General features: G+C 37.8%; 1 protein-coding gene across 4 annotated transcripts in view; it reads right to left on the minus strand.

The window, feature by feature from the left end:
• EPS8 (EGFR pathway substrate 8, signaling adaptor) overlaps positions 1-17,948 on the minus strand; it is a 189,681-nt gene that overhangs the window by 111,928 nt on the left and 59,805 nt on the right. Inside the window, exon 1 of one of the 4 annotated variants that reach the window (XM_066264546.1) lies at positions 1,666-1,767. The exons of 2 other annotated variants lie outside the window; for them this stretch is intronic. The gene's annotated coding sequence lies outside the window, so the exon portion shown is untranslated. Of the gene's footprint in view, positions 1-1,665; positions 1,768-17,948 lie in introns of those variants that run through there. One more of the 4 variants, XM_066264548.1, reaches the window with a different exon arrangement.

Here is a 17,948-nt window from a genome sequence, read left to right on the forward strand (position 1 = left end):
TTTTATACAATTCAACTATACTGTTACTTAAAAGTCTAAAGTACAATGAGCTGATTTTTGTCCTTGTAATACTCCAAGGAAGTTCTCTTAAGGCAACTTCATACCTACCTTGATGAATTAATGACATGATTTCATTGAAAAATAAACTAAAAAGGAAACTTCTCTACATAATTTATTTCAGAATTATTTACATAGAAAATTAGTCTAAACATCTTATCTTTTGCATAGTCATTTCCGCTTATATGCAATTTACTTAAACTGAAGAAACTGTTTTCAAGTCTAGCTGCTGAATAACAGAAACCTCTTTTTAAAGCACTCCAGTGGCAGTAGGTGCAGGGACAGCATCCCTTAGGTGAGAATAGGGAGGGTCAAAAAACAAAATATTTTATATACTGTTCCTAGAGCATATACAAAATATATACCCAATGTGATACTAACATTTGCCTTTAAATTTGGCCTGTAAAGCTGACCAAAGCTTTGTGGCAAGGGCAAAACTAAATCAGACCATAAACATCTTAACCTCACCTATATATGCTACCAAAAAGCTGCATTTAATGCCAGTAAGGGTAGTGAAAATTTGTGTAAATTGGTTAATTTTCTTTATGACATAGAACGTCTTAATAATGAACTGACACAATACTGGAAAATCAACATTTTCAAGAATGTGTTTCAAAAAGGATCAATACAGCCATAACCATAGCACTTGAACTCAAGAATGCATTATACCTCCCAGCACCAAAACAGCAATGTAATCAGTTATTTACTTTTGTTCTCTATCTAGTGTAGTCTGATACAATATTATTAGTTCTTATTTGTTTTTAAATAGTAAAACTTAGCCTTGTACCCAATTCCTAGTAACAGAACAATAACAAAAAGGCTCTTCCTGAATTAAACAAAATGTAACAAATAAATCAATAAGGGCTAAAAAACAGATCTCTATATATTAAGAATCATATATTTTTGTCACTATGGTCAAACTTGATATATAAAACACCATAATTATAAAGTTGGATTTTTGAAAGAGTTCTTCTTTTAAAACTTCCATTAATTTACTATTTAAACATTTACAAGTTCCATTAATATACATGGATTAAAAAAAACTTTAAATACACATATTCTACATTTTAGGCCCAAGAAAATGTTTACACAGAAATTTGGCAGTGTTAAGTCTGTGGACTCAAAGCCAATAACAACCTAAGAAAGTTGAACTTAGTTAAAAAGCAAATTTTCACAGTACAATTAACATTGTATAAACAATCCAAAACAGTTAACATTTATAGGATAATCACAGTATTTGGCATAGCATATTAATTTAAAAATAATTTTATGAAAGCATGATATGTGTATACTTTCCCAACTGTTAATAGTCAACAGATTTCTTCTTTGCTATGTTTGGGAAAAATTATTCTTGTAAACACCATGACCTAAAGGAAGGAAATCCTTTACATCCCCATCTCCATAAGCAAGAATCCAGCAGGCAGGACCCTTTGGAACCTGCAGTACCAGTTTCACCAATTTCAGAATCCACTTGGAATAATAATTTACCGGGACTAAAAAAAAAAGTATTACTACTACACGTTTCAAAGTCTATAAATATCCTCTATAATAATTATGACTTTGAGAGCCCTCCTTAGCAAAGAAAATATTCCACAAACTCATACTTACCTATCTATCCACACAGTCCAGGCAAAACATCTCTAAGCAATCCTCTCGGGCAATACTGAGAGGACATTCCTAGTTCACTCTTGCTGCCAAGTGACCTTTGGCTTATCAACAGAAGGGTGGGGCTGGAAGCTTCAGTTTCAGCACGCACTATACTGAACAGTTTCTCCTCTGGTTTCTCTGGGGAGTTAACTAAGACTTCCTCTTCTTGTTAAATAAGTAAACATAGCCACTACTACATTTCCAACTCTTCCCTACAGTGGTAAATTAAAGCTTTAACTGGTGCAAATAATGATACCCAACACTGATTGAGAGCTCACTATGTGCTCTACAAACACTATACACATAGCCACTATTATTACTAAGGTGACAAATCGTCCTCCTTTAGGGAGAACAGTCTTTTTTTTTTAAATTCCGTCCACCCTCGAAAAGTGTCCTCCTACATGTCCTCCTTTTTGATATTGGAAGACTAATCTGTAAATGTCCATATTAGATCAATGCAGTCGATTCATTGCGAGTGATATGACATATTTGTATCTAAATGAGTACTTTCTTACATTATTATTAAAAATTAATAGGCATGTAAGCATAATTACAATATAAAATATTACAAATGTTTTTATTATGCATTTATCATATTAGAGCGTATTATTGTTGCAACGAATAAAATTTTTCTTTTATTTACAATATTGTTTTCTTCAATTTATTTTTGTTCTCCTTTTCATTGTAAAAAATTTGGTCACCTTATTATTACTCCCATTCTAAAGAGGTGGAATCTGAGGACTAGAGTTACTAGTGGGAATTTTGGATTCAGCAATATGGTCAACAAAACTAAGGAAGAAGGTGTTCTGCTATAAACAGAAAAGACTAAAAAGAGTGTAACAAAATTTTAAAATTAAATACATAGTTTCACTTGCTATACTGAAAATCCCTGGTGCCAATCCAAAGCTAGAACAGATGGCCTAAGTGGTAAACGCAGAAGCTAATACTGCCGACCTTGGCTGCCAGGAGGGATCACTGGAGGCTCTAGTGCTTCCTGCTAATTGAAATCAGTAGAGATGTGCTCTCAAGGAGCAGGGAGCAGAGAGCAGAATAAAGTGCTGTCTCGAGAGAGCTAGATTTCTGGCCCTGTTTTTCTTCAACACAGGACTATATGCAGCAACCCTGATGGCCATGCAGGGACAGAAGAGGTCTTGGGGGTACAAGGTATAAAGCTGGTACTGAGGTCCTTCCATAAAATCAGAGCTGTCTTGCCTGACCAGGTGGTGGCATAGTGGATAGAGCATTGGACTGGGATGCGGAGGACCCAAGTTCAAGACCCTGAGGTCGCCAACTTGAGCGCGGGCTCATCTGGCTTGAGCAAAGCTCACCGGCTTGGACCCAAGGTCGCTGGCTCGAGCAAGGGGTTACTTGGTCTGCTGAAGGCCTGCAGTCAAGGCACATATGAGAAAGCAATCAGTGAACAACTAAGGTGTCACAACAAAAAACTAATGATTGATGCTTCTCATCTCTCTCTGTTCCTGTCTGTCTGTCCCTATCTATCCCTCTCTCTGACTCTCTCTGTAAAAAAAAAAAAAAAAAAATCAGAGCTGTCTTCAAAGGACTGCAATCCCAGTAAAAAATGGTGAAGAGGGCAGGACCAATCCATCACTGTCTTAGAAAGACATCAAGGGGGCTTGTCTCTGAGAATCTGGATCAGAGGACCAGGGAAATGTTACATCCAGAAATTAAAACCCTAAGCCTGTCTCACAACAGTTCTTAGGTGTGAATATTATTGGTGTAACAATCTCCACGTTAAGAAATTAAGATAAATTGGGTTATGGACTAATGATATCCTTAAACTATATGGAATAAAGAAACATAAAAGCATTTTAAAGTAACATTCCATAAAAAAGCCATGTAGGATTTCTTAAAGCTATAAAAACAAAACAAAACAAAAACAGATAAAGCAATACCCTTGAAGATAAGTTTACAATTTAGGAATTACACAATATGTAAGGAAATGATTTACTGTTATTGAGCATTAACAGATATACCAAGCAGAGAATTTAGTACTCAACTATTTTTTTATATGAAGATGCAAAGGAAAAAAAGGTGTAATTATTAAAAAGATAGAGGAAGTGGGAAAAAAAGGTAATAAAGGAAACTGAAAAAAAAATAGGTAGGTTTTACAAAAACCAGAGTTTATATAATCAAAGATATGCACATTGCTCTGCAAAGGGTACCCAGTTTTCATCAGGTTTCTGTAACTTAAAAAAGGAACAGCATCACTGTAGATAAAATTTTCTAACCTTTTTAGAAAATCAATAATCAATGCATGAACTCAATTATCTGTCAGAACCCACTCCATTCCAATCCACACCAACTTTCCTCTATCATCTCTCAAGCTCCTGACCAGTGTGCCCTGCAACTCCCCATTCCTGGAAATTCTTGCCCATCTCCAACACCACTGCAAAAAAAGATGGAGTTGAAACAGTGATGTACCAACGAGGTCCCCTTTGCAGGACTGATGGAGTTATTCCCCAGGTGCTGCCAGCAGACAGCCCTCGGCTATCAGCTCTTCGAGAACAGCCTTGGCTGAAGAGTTTGCTCACACAAGGTCAAGCGCCCTTCCCAAGGCAGCCCACATTCAAAGATTGGTTGACATAGGGAATATAAGGAGTTGGATCCTCTCCCTAACTAGAGACAATGGTGAAAAGCCATTACAGCCTCAGAGCTCCCCAAGGGGTCAGATCCCCTCTGCCCATACAGCTGTGTTTCTTTCTTCCCTTCCACAGGGGCTGATCCCAATAGAACTTTTCAATATACTTCTGCGCACCAATTTCCATCTCAGAGTCCGTATGTTGGGGAACCAGGGCTCCCTGCGACAGAAGAGCATCAGGAAAAAAGGGCAGAATATAGAGCAGCACTATCAAGAAAGTGAGAAGAAACATAATAAAGTCTTGGAACTAAAGGGGAGAACAGCAGCAAGTACTAATACAATCTCTTCCATGAGAAAATCAGTAGCAGACATAAAAGCCTTTTTCAAAATGATAAATACAATCACAAAATTCCAACTCAACATTTCAATGTACAACGTATCATTGAACCAAAAGGAATGTTAAAAGGTATCCCAATTCCAATCTCTGTCATTTTAAAGATAATATCTCCTAGGCCCATGGGCTGCTAAATGCCCAAAATGTTAATGTTTCCAAATAGGCCCATTTATTTTTTTAAGATAGGTATTTTCCTTATAAGTTAACAAGTATATTTAATGCCCTGCTGTTAAAGTAACAGAATTTTGACGTACCTTTTGGCTCTGAATCATTGGTAAAGATGTTAATGATAGTTTCATAAAAGGCTAATCTGGTACACGACGGCATAGGACTAACCATTATCCAGAATACTCATAAAAAATTGCATGGACTAAAACCATAATCATTCATATACACACTCAGGACACAAACGACATGGGACAAATCTAAGCAAGGTATAAGCATTTATTGATTCCCTCAACCTTCTAAGAAAGGCATTTAACAGAAGGAACCATAAGAAATATTATATGTTTGGAACATTATAGATTTGATTACAATACATTTTTCCATTAATTACTGAAAGCTGGAAATTGCATAAGAACATGTGTGTGTGAGTGTGCACACACATATGCACCCACACACACTTTTTTTTTTACACATATACTTCTATTAGTAAGCTTGCCCTACATTCCACACTTTGTAACAACAAAAATACTGGCAGACAAGACAGGCTGTAGATAAACGTATCAACTAAGACTACTGGATCCAAAATGACATGTAAGTCATTCACATAAATTGTTGGTACAGCCAAGTAAAATGAATTAGCAAATGTCGTAATCCATTCATCTTGGAAATATAAGCAGAACTGTACTCTTAGTTCCTGTACACTTCAACCTCAGATCCTCATTTGTGTACCAATCCTTCCTCTTCTAAGATTCACTATCTGCTTTGTCTCTCTAAAGCAACAATTCTTCTCTAACTTTAAAACTGTTTTTTTTTAAGTAGGAGTTAAGAAATTCATATGCTACTAATAAAAAAGAATCCAAAAGAGGCTTCTAGAAGCAACTCTAAACTACATATTACCAGATCTCAATTATATATAAATTAAGCTAGCTAAATGAGTTTGGGTAGAATAACCAACCAAATTCTTAAACAACTTATTTGGAGAAAGAATAGGGAATGCAATATCATTCCTATTTTGGAAGAATCACGTCTATTATAGGCATGCAAGAAAAAACAAACATGCATGGTATGTGAATGAGAAGAACTAATTGGTTCATATAAAAAAGATTAAGTGAATCACTACGGGTTTGGAGCTAGGTCATAGAAACTAGATTAAAAGCAGAAAACAAAAAGCATACAAATGGGTACTTTGTGGGGTAAATAAATATAAAGAGCAAGTCCAACATTATTCATTCTTCCATAGAGTGGGAGAGTGAGATCATAATTAAATCTTCATAGCTATACAAGGCTTGAATGTCTTATAAGTTAGGGAATACTGATTTGACAAAGATGAATTGCAAAATGATGTAACAGGGTATAGACGTGAACAAAATGGTAATCTGCCTCAAATTGACAGTGTTTAGGCATATACTAACAGAAACACCAAACAAATAAGTTTGATTATGGATTTTAAATATCATTTTCAGCATAGGAATCACTATATAGTTCCAATATATCACAATCTTATTTGGCAATGTCAATCAAAAAGCCAACAAAATTTTGAAGGAAATGGTGAAAAAAAATGAAAAAAAGTGATTTCTCATTTCTATTCACATTCTAATAACCAAAGACATGTGAAGTGTAAAGCCCTCATCAGTAGGAAACCAAAGGCTGCCACCTTCTAGCCCTGTCACCTTGAGCAGGCACCCCACCTCCCCACCTCCATTTCCTAACCTGAAAAATGAGATCAATGAGACAGATCTGTAAGATCTCATTCTGATCTAACATTCTAGAATGTTTTCCTAATTCAAATTTGAAAAAAGAAAAATCTACTTAATTAGATTTTGGCTAAAACATAGTAATTGGCAGTTTTACTCTTTTCAACATAAAATGGTAAGTCTCTAGAAGAATTAAATTGCTAAATAGTTGCACAATCTAATGATAGATGAGGGGATATTATTAGTTGCTAGGAGGACATCTGTGAAACCACCTCACCAATTAGCAAACAACGCTTTTGACAGACCCTCAAATTTCTGCTGAAAATCTTCCATTTAAATACAGACTCTACTGAAACATAATGGGTACAATGAATTTTTGACAGGGAAAAAGGAAGCTTTTGGCATGTAGTACCAGTGTTTCCCATCATGATTAAGATTTCACTTGGAGCATCTTCATTTCACCTAACTAAAGATAGTGTCAGCAGTCTACATAATTGGTTCAGCAGATACATATCAAAAGAACTGACAAAATATTTAATATAAAACAGCATTTTTAAAATATGTCATCCCCCATACCTGTTCTTTCCACGAGATGTTTAACAACAACAAAAATGACTGGACTATTTCAGTTTATTAAAATATCGAATACTTCTGGATTCGTAAGTGCTATTTGGAAAGAAAAAGGCAATTCATATGAGAGTACTAAGGCTTCCCAGAGCATTTTCCCTGTAACTCTGTCATAGTCAGGAAATCATCCCATCAGGCAGAGAATGAGACTTAACCTCTCCTAAAGCGTAACCTCATGCTGTAGCACTGGGAAGGCCATGAAGGTGGAAGAAAGTGTGGAGGGAGCAAATTAGCAAACAGAGAAAATAAATTGTGAATGTTTATCAAAAAAAATCAGGAGAGCCCTGGCTGGTTGGCTCAGTGGTAGAGCGTCAGCCTGGCGTGCAAGGGGTCCGGGGTTCGATTCCTGGCCAGGGCACACAGGAGAGGCGCCCATCTGCTTCTCCACCCCTCCCCCTCTCCTTCCTCTCTGTCTCTCTCTTCCCCTCCCACAGCCAAGGCTCCATTGGAGCAAAGATGGCCTGGGCGCTGGGGATGGCTCCTTAGCCTCTGCCCCAGGCGCTAGAGTGGCTCTGGTCGCAACAGAGCGACGCCCCGGAGGGGCAGAGCATCGCCCCCTGGTGGGCAGAGCGTCATCCCTGGTGGGCATGCGGGGTGGATCCTGGTCGGGCGCATGTAGGAGTCTGTCTGACTGTCTCTCTCCGTTTCCAGCTTCGGAAAAATACAAAAAAAAAAAAAAAATTTCAGGAGAAATGCCCAAGTGTAATTTCAAAGCCTGAACCCACTAAAAGGCTCATCATATATATACTTTAACAAGCTAATACTGAGCAAGCAGCCTTGGACAATTGACTCTGGAGACCTTTCAATAAATAGAATGAAATGCTTGCTTTCAGAGAAGCCATTTAGAAAAAGCTGCACAAATAGCTGTTAGAATAATACAGCTTATATCATCGTTTGAAAATAAAACCTGCAATTAAACTTGCACATCAAATGATCCCTGAGGTTTGTATGTGATCAGTATATGCGTGTGGGAGAGGGGGCTTAGGTCTGACGAGCTGTATCAGTGGCCTCCAGAAGAACTGCAGTCCTACAGCTGAAGTCATGACAGCAATACTTCCACATGATCTGAGCTGAATGCCACAATGACACACTGACATTAAACTGCCAGAGGCTAGATCAGTTTTAAAACTGATTTAACGTCTTTGAATATCACAGAACTAGAGTTTGCACAGGCAGCGGAATTTAGATATGGCTTTTGGCTGCAAAGTGTTAATGCAAGGAAGGTTTATCCTGGGTGAGGGAAAATATTAAGGGTCATTTTCAGTCAATAAAATGTTGATTCTCCAAAGCAATTCTTAATCTTTCCATTTGTACTGTCAAGGTCTTGTAATGACCATTCTAACAATAGTATCTCACTACTTGGTATTCCTAAATGGACCTACAGAAAATAGATTAAATAAACCTATGTCAAGAGGTGGCAGGCTATGGTCAAAAGAGCCATGGATTTAAAAACTAAAACCTTATTTTTTCCCCCTTGGGTCTAAAATTTAGATTTACATGACCTTAAACAAATCGTTAATATAGGTTATAAAATATATTGTAGTTGTAAAGAACTCAGGTTCAATGCAAAACAGGTTCAAATACTAGGGCTATTTCTCACAGATGTATGACTCTGGCCAAGTTGCTTCACTAAGTCTGTTTGCTTATCTGGGAAATGAAAATAAGAGTATCTTCTTCACAGAGACTGAATAAAACAATGCACATAAAGAGTATAGCATAGTGCCTTATTGTTAATAAGTGTATCTTTAAAAATATCACTACTTCTCTGAGTTTTCTTTACCTTTAAAAAAATCTGGCCCTGGCCGGTTGGCTCAGTGGTAGAGCATCAGCCCGGCGTACAGAAGTCCCAGGTTCGATTCCCGGCCAGGGCACACAGGAGAAGTGCCCATCTGCTTCTCCACCCCTCCTTCTCCTTCCCCTCTCTCTCTCTTCCCCTCCCGCAGCGAGGCTCCATTGGAGCGAGGATGGCCCGGGCACTGGGGATGGCTCCTTGGCCTCTGCCCCAGGCGCTAGAGTGGCTCTGGTCGCAACAGAGTGATGTGATGCCCTGGAGGGGCAGAGCATCGCCCCCTGGTGGGTGTGCCGGGTGGATCCCGGTCGGGCGCATGCGGGAGTCTGTCTGTCTCTCCCCCTCTCCGGCTTCAGAAAAAAAAAAAAAAAAAAAATCTGCCTCAGAAACCTAGATGTATCTTAGAATATGTTCCTGTGCTTCACATTGTCTTTCTCTGGCCTTTGGTAGCTTAAGAAAACTCAGTCTTCACATTATTAAAAGAGCTAAGTTTTGTTCACAACCATGTAATAATCTTCCACATTTGCTTAGAAAATCTTTTTCACTTTGGTGAAATAATTAAGCCTCACTTCATAATGATATATGATTCTATTTAGTCAAGTGTCCAAACCTTTTTATATATTTTTTAAAAATTCCCCCCCAAAAAATCTTTTTCGCCTCAACTAATGTTGAAGTTTGTCAGAGGGACCCTGGAAAATCGCCAAGGATTTGCCTCTCACCTTGTGAGAGATGTTAAAATAATCAAGTTCATTTGATATGTTAAATTACAAGGGAAACAAAGGCAAATAAATAGTGATGATAAACCCTCATACATTATATATGCATGAATATATATTCATATAGGTATTCCAGAAACTGTATGAAGTTCATAGATTTCTGTCAATACCCTCTTCGTCCAATTATTATTGTTGGATGTCACAGAAATTACTAAACTCCCTTAGCAAATGAGCCCTCATCAGAACTTGAACTGTGACTATTTTTAAGTCATTTGTCATTTACAGTTATTCTTTTACTCTGATTACTCCCTTAGGGGGCTTACAATCAGTTGCTGTGAGAATGCTCCACACAGCTGTGTAACTCTTAGTCTGGATTAAGAGTTTCCAGAACTAATGAAGAAGCTGATAGAGTCATGGGACTGCTAACCAGACATCGAGCAGAACAAGAATTAATTACACAGAACTGAAAAAAATGATGTGGATAACTATAATTTCTATAGTTTTTGTTTGAAGCATTGATGGTTCTTTAATGTTTTGTTTTACGAATTTACAAAAACTTTCTCTTTTCTCTTAAGCCACTTACAACTTACAGCAATTTATTAAATTAATACTTTTTAAAACAGAATTGAAACATTTATCTTTTCTCCCTACCTAATCCCTCCAAAATTTGGAAACTCTTAATAACTAATCTTTTTTATTTTCAAGGCACTATAGTTATTTGAATAAGTTCAATAAGAATCTGTTCTTGTAATAGAACACAATTGTAAATGTTAGCTATATTATCAAGGCTTTGATTGGAATATTATATTTGAGACTGTTGTGCACAGAATCAGATATCACAGACACCTTTAAGAAACTAAGGCTGACTTTAAGGAGTCGATGTACATAATGCTCCTCTTGAAAAAACCACCTGGTGTCTTGCTTACAGAGTTCCTGCCTAACAGGTAAGTTAGGCAAGTCACTTCCTGCAAGACCCTGGAACCTCAGGATATTTGGGGGACTTCAAGAACAAAGGAACTCATTCATTAGTGTAGCTTCCTAGCCTCAAGCGGTTTTTAAAAGTCCAATCTGAGATTCCTTTTTAGAAGTTCCAGCAAAGCTGACTTTAAAAGAGCCTATTTAGTCAACCGCTAATCTTGCTGCACTAATATAACTAATCAGGCCACGTTAATAAAACTAATCTTATTTTGCAAGCCAATTAGTCTTACATTGTTTTTGATAGAAATAGGGGTGACTATAGGAACAAAAATTATGTTTCAGTGGCAAACTATAGCACACCCTTGTGGGTATTCAATTCTAGTTCAGTTTATTGTCTTTAAGGTTTTACCTACTTAAAAACTGAACTAAATACTGAATTGATCTAGTCTCCTCCAATATCTAGTTATAACTCTCCAAACTAATATCTCCAATTTTTCTCCCTCATTTCTGCCATGATTTACTAAAATTAAAACTGCCTCTTTCCCAAATCCCCGCAAATTGAAGCTGAACAACCTGACATAAACTTCAGAGAAATCACCATAGCTCATGCCGCCACTCGGCAGGCCTGCTCTGTGGGCCACTCAGAAAGTTTATCAGCATACTTGGTGACATCACCAGACACAGTCAAATATAAACCAGGAAAACCTACCATATTGCCTGTCTCACACCATCTGAAGATGCTTTGAGTCCAACATCTAGAAATATTCTCAACTGACTGTCCGGTGGACTCAAAAACTGAGTTTAAAGTTTGTTCTAACGATGAACTTTTTTTTCTTTTCTTTTGTTTCCATAGAAATATCCAGGACTTATACACTGGTTCAATGGGTAATGGGATGATCTACTAACATAGTGAAAATTTTTGGGAGAGTTTCAGACAGGGGACTGAATAACAGGGTTCAGGCCACACCATCCCCAAAACAAGGGTTTGAGAAAACAGCAAAAGCAGAAAGGTCACTGTGACCGTTCCTCAGCCTTTCTCCCCCAAAACAAGTCATAAAAGCCTCACGTGGCAGGTGCCCTCCCTCTACCCAGAGGAAAGACGCATCCTTGTCTCCAAAGACAAAGCTTTGACCACTGAGAAGAATCTGAACAAAGGCCTTGCTCTGTTTCCTCAGGTTTATTATACTTACTCAGACTCTCTGACCTCTCATATACTCACCTGTCCACTCTTCATCAAGCCTAGCATAAAAACACTCAGGTCTAACACCCCTTCAGTTCCTTATCCAGGGGTCTCCAAACTTTTTACACAGGGGGCCAGTTCACTGTCCCTCAGACCATTGGAGGGCTCCCACATACAGTGCTCCTCTCACTGACCACCAATGAGAGAGTTGCCCCTTCTGGAAGTATGGCGGGAGCTGGATAAATGGCCTTAGGGGGTCAAATTGCGGCCAGCGGCCGTAGTTTGGGGATGCCTGCAGTTATGACACTGTGTCACATAAAACTTTTATTCAATAAATAAGTGTGTATTTCTCCTATTAATCAAGCTTTGTCCCTATAATTTGCAGATCCAGCCAGGGACCCTAAGAAAGCTGAGGAAAACTTTTTCCTCCCCTACACACCACAGACATTATATTAAACATTCTCACCATTAGTGTATTTTATTTTATTTTCTGTTCTTCTATACTCTCACCCAAAAATTGCATATCACTTGTTTTAAAATATCTATTTCAATTTAATGGAGAAAAAATTTACACATCTTTTAGCAGTAATATTGATCTCTTTTAAAACCATTCCCCCCATACCTTTTTTCAAAGTTTTCTTTTTTCTACTTTTAGATCAACAGGATTCATTCTGTTAGCTATCAGCATGGTTTTAGCATTGTGTATCTATACGGCATGCATAAGATTTTCCCTCTAGACCAAAATAAACATACATCTGGGACTTATATTTTCAGTGTGAAGTTCTAACTTAGAAAACATACTGTAGACCAGGGATCCCCAAACTTTTTACACAGGGGGCCAGTTTACTGTCCCTCAAACTATTGGAGGGCCGGACTATAAAAAAAACTATGAACAAATCCCTATGCACACTGCACATATCTTATTTTAAAGTAAAAAAACAAAATGGGAACAAATACAATATTTAAAATAAAGAACAAGTAAATTTAAATCAACAAACTGACCAGTATTTCAATGGGAACTATGCTCCTCTCACTGACCACCAATGAAAGAGATGCCCCTTCCGGAAGTGCGGCAGGGGCCAGATAAATGGCCTCAGGGGGCCGCATGCAGCCCTAGGGCCGTAGTTTGGGGACCCCTGCTGTAGACCTATTCTATATGTATACTTTTTTTTGAAGAAACTAGATTAGGTCTTTCCATACTCTCAGTAACAATATCAGACATCCCTAAATTAAAAACACCTCTGTTTGTCTTTTTATAAATCTGATGCACGTGGTAATCCTTTCTGCATACCTGCCTGGATTATTCTAATTATATATAATCCAAAACCAAACATGCCATTTTGACTAATTCCCGAGTTAGGGTCATTTGGTACTTCAGAAGATAAACCTTACAGATTAACCTAATGATACCTTTTCTATACTAAACAGGGTTCATCTTAATTTTTACTAAAAATAGAGAATTAAGTGTTAATATACTGGTACTAAAGCATCACTTCATTTATTTAAGGATACCTGTTGTCGTTCTTTCTTTGTTTCTTATTGACCTTGAGTATTACAGTATTTATCGATATAATAAAAAAGTTGAATGGCTTCTTAACATTAAATCAAAATATCACCTGTGAGTCAGTCAATCCCTACAGTTTATAAACTTTCAAAACTTGATGTCAAAATCGAATCCTCATCCCAGACTTCCAGGATAAATTATGCTCTTGACATATATGACATGTTTCAAATACAACCAGAAAGTCACTATATTATAATTGACTTCTACATTAGAGAAGACTAAGATCCAGAAAGAACAAGCTAGCTTTTCTAAATATGAATAAATTTTATAAAAAATTATCTACATCTTTAAATATAAAAATTAATTCAAGTCAACTATAATTCTATTTTAAAATTTGTCTGGTATAGTATAATAAGTACATATTAAATAGTCACTTATATGGGTTTTAAGTAAATTTGTATATGGATCTTTTAGAAGGACACATACATATGCATAACTCCCAACAAATTCTTTTGACATTGCTCCATTTCATGAGAGAGGGTCCTTACAGACATCTCTCAGTATCTGCAAATAGTGGATATTGCTTTATTTTTAAAACCTATCAATATTCAAAGTCCCTTCCCCCAAATTAAAATAACATACAATGCATGAAAATGAGTCTTCAATATTCTTTATGTCATTTTAATTCACTTATTAATGAAATAAAATTCAACATCTACAAAAAAAATAATCACTCAATCCTACATATCCTGTTAGGGAATATTAAACAAATCCTCTTTGTTTACTTCAAGGCAAACACTATTTTGCAGACCCTTAGGATACTATAATCCATACCAATAAATCAGGACAAGCCACCATATCTTATACTTACCTGCTAGATCTCTAAACCAGTTTCTACTCATTATGGGGACTGTCATTAATTATAACAGCAACATACTTGAGCTCCTACCACTGAATGTGCATTGCCTGAAATCACTCGCAGTGTGTGTGTGTGTGTGCAGGCACTGTATATTTATACAGCACTTTCACATGCATTGTGCTTCTGAATTCTCATATTTCTGTTACCCTATCAAAAATCATACAATAGGCCCTGGCCGGCTAGCTCAGCGGTACAGCATTGGCCCGGCGTGTTGATTTCCCAGGTTCAATTCCCAATCGAGGCACACAGAAGTGACCATCTGGTTCTCCAGCCCCTTCCTCTCTCTCTCCCTCTCTCTCTCTCTCTCTCTCTCTCTTTCTCTCTCTCTCTCTTTTCCTCTTCCATACCCATGGTTCAAATAAGCAAATTGGCCCTGGGCACTGAGGGTGGCTCCATGACCTTGCCTCTGGCACTAAATAGCTCAGATGCTGAGCAACAGAGCAGTGGTCTCAGAAGGGTAGAACATCGACCCCAGACATGGGCTGCTAGGTTGATCCCAGTTGGGATGCATACGGAGAGTCTGTCTCTCCACCTCCCTGACTCTCACTTGACTAAAAAACAAAACAAAACAAAAAAACACCAGTCATACAATAGGTCACACCAATGACTCTTAGTCATATGGTGACTCACCCAGTACTCAATTCTGACCTTGAACATCAGACTCATCAGATTTGTAAAAAGTCATTACAACAGCCCAGCCCAGCTCTGATGTATCATTAAAGAACAGAGAGATAAAACATGGGGGAAAAATATAAATTTTAAAAATTCTTAAGTTCTGTTAATAAACAAGTATTTATTATAAATTTACTGTGTGTCTTAAGCAGTTGTTGAAATCTGTCACACATGAGTATGCTAATTGGTTCATAAATAAGATACAGAATTTGCCCTTTAGGTCAGTCTGTATTACAGATATAGGCACCCATAGTACAAGCATACAAGTCACACAGGTATATATATAAACATTGAACACAACATACATCTAATGAAATTACACTGAAGTATAAATAAAAGATCAAAAGATAAACTATGCGAGCAAGTGAGGAGTCAGTCATAAAAACTGATCTAACTAACGACAGGTTTCCAGGAGCAAACTGCTACTTCTCTTCCAGGAAGGTTGCAAAGGCTTTGTGGGAGCTGATATGTAAAGGTGATTTCACAACAGAAACTAAAAAGCCTGATAAAGCAAGAGGATTAAGGGTTTCTTTCAGAAGAGGACAAGTTGAAGAACAATGAATACACGCAGGGAAACAGCAAGAAACTAGAAGGATGATTACTGTCAAAGTTGACAGAGTAATGGGATTTGGGAAGGAGACTGATAATTTCATATTCATCTGTGGGTTATAAAAGCCAGCCCCAATCGTTCACAGGGAAAAAATACCTTAGAAATAAAATCACAGCCCTGGCTGGTTGACTCAGTGGTTGAGTGTCGACCCGGCATAAGGAAGTCCCAGGTTCGATTCCCAGTTGGGCACACAGGAGAAGCAATCATCTGCTTCTCCCCCCTCCCCCTTCTCTCTCTCTCTCTCTCTCTCTTTCTCTTCTCATGCAGCCATGACTCAATTTATTCCAGTGCATTGACCCTGGGTGCTGAGGATAGCTACCTTGAGCCTCTGCCTCAGGTGCTAAGAAAAATTAGCTTGGTTATGACATCCACCCTAGACGGGGGTTGCGGGGTGGATCCTGGTCAGGGCACCTGCGGGAGTCTGTCTCTGTATCTCCCCTGCTCTCACTTAAAAAAAAACAAAGAAAATAAAATCACTTGAAGAAGGCAACACTGGCTCAGAATTCAAATACTGCATGTACCAAAGTCCAAGTAAAAGAACTAGTACAAAAGTTCTATAGTGATACATGCCAGGTGGATTTGTGAAAAACAGTCAAGAAACAAGAGCCAGGTTTGTTAAAAGCCTGGACATCTATGGAGTAACAACAAAGAGTGAACAGATACACACACACACACACACACACACACACACACACACTGCCTTCTTCCTGGGACATGAGTGATCCAGTGCACATTCCTCAAAATACTGAGATGGCAATAAGAGGTTTTGAATTGATTCTGTAGCTTTATTTTTTTTAATTTAATATAAGTTAATGATTAGATACCCTGATTCCCCTTTGCCTCCTGACAGAATGACTACATCAAGATTTACTGAGTGCCTACAATGTAGTATGTACTGTATTAGGTATAAATGAAATATAGTCATTCTAGAAGCAGAAATAATTTCTAGTTTTATTAATAATAGAGAAGTGAAAGAAACAAAAATCTCTTTGCTTCAGACTAATTGCAAAAACACATTGATTATGAATTAGGAGTTACAGAAGAAACTAAACTAATTTAAACTAATATGATTCTCCAGATTTAAATTAAGTAGATAACAATGACTATAATTCAGTAAGCAGTATTTTTTCAGGGTTTGAAATTCACTAGCTCTATTAAATCATCATTCCACTTAGGAAATAATATTATTTTGTTTGACTAAATCTGGGTTATGCACTAGTAACTACAGTTCTGAATTTCTCACAAGGCCTGTGGCATCTGGGGTTCTGTTTTCCTGGTTGATTTAATTTCTAAACATCTAGGACTTTATACAGCTGGGCTTGCTATAGGAGCATCGACCTCCAAGTAGGAAACTGTCATTCTATCCACTTTGACCATGTGGCATATGATATATATGTCCCAATCAACAACTCATTTTATTACTCCAAATTCATTGTTTTGCTTGTGCTCATCACTCCTCATTCTTGGGTTATATTTTAAACTTAACTAAAATACCTCAACATGTTGTTTTATGACTGTGGATACTGGAAGTTTAACTTGAAGACAGCCGACCGCCCTGTCAGAGCTTATGTAAACAAAGTAAAGCAAAGCATTGGAAATGTTGACTCACTGAAATAAAGAATGGAGCCTGACCAGGCAGTGGCATTGTGTATGGAGCATCAGTGTGGGATGCTGAGGACCCAGATTCAAAACCCCAAGGTCGTTGGCTTGAGCGTGGGCTTACCAGCTTGAGCACAGGATCACCGGTTTGAGAGTGGGATCACAGACATGACACATGGTTGCTGGCTTGAGCACACAGGTCACTCACTTGAGGCCCAAAGTCACTGACTTAAGACCAAATTCACTGGCTTGAGGCCCAAGGTCGCTGACTTGAGCCCTAGGTTGCTGGCTTGAGCAAGGGGTCACTGGCTCGGTTGAAGCACACAGGTCAAGGCACATAAGCAACTAAGGTGCCGCAACTATGAGTTGAAGCTTCTCATTTCTCTCCCTTCCTGTCTCTGTCTCTCTCTCTCTTGATTTAAAAAAAAAAAAAAAGGAATGGATACACCTAATTTCCCTTATCAAGATGCTTTTATTAGTTTTATTCTTCCTCTCTCATAATGCTTCAATAAATAATGGAACACTGACAACTGCATTATAAGATAATAATTCTGCAGGAGTTCTGACTGCAACTGAAGGGTTTAAAGCTGTATGAAATGCGCAAGCTCATGCCAGTTGGCGCTGAAAGAAAATCATCAACAGATTAAGAGCACTGATGTAGCTAATTCTACTAAACTACTAGTTTTGCATTCTAACTACTTGCTTTTTAGTGATGGAAATTTAACTAAATGGAAAAATTAATCCAAAGTGTAGGCAACTGGTAGTACGGAAACCCAGATGACCTAACCCGGAAGAATCATGCAAACCAGAACACTAAGCAGACTATTCATCACCATAGGAATAACTCTTAAAAGACAC

Source organism: Saccopteryx bilineata, chromosome 1, assembly GCF_036850765.1.
Source record: "Saccopteryx bilineata isolate mSacBil1 chromosome 1, mSacBil1_pri_phased_curated, whole genome shotgun sequence".
Lineage (NCBI taxonomy): Eukaryota > Metazoa > Chordata > Mammalia > Chiroptera > Emballonuridae > Saccopteryx > Saccopteryx bilineata.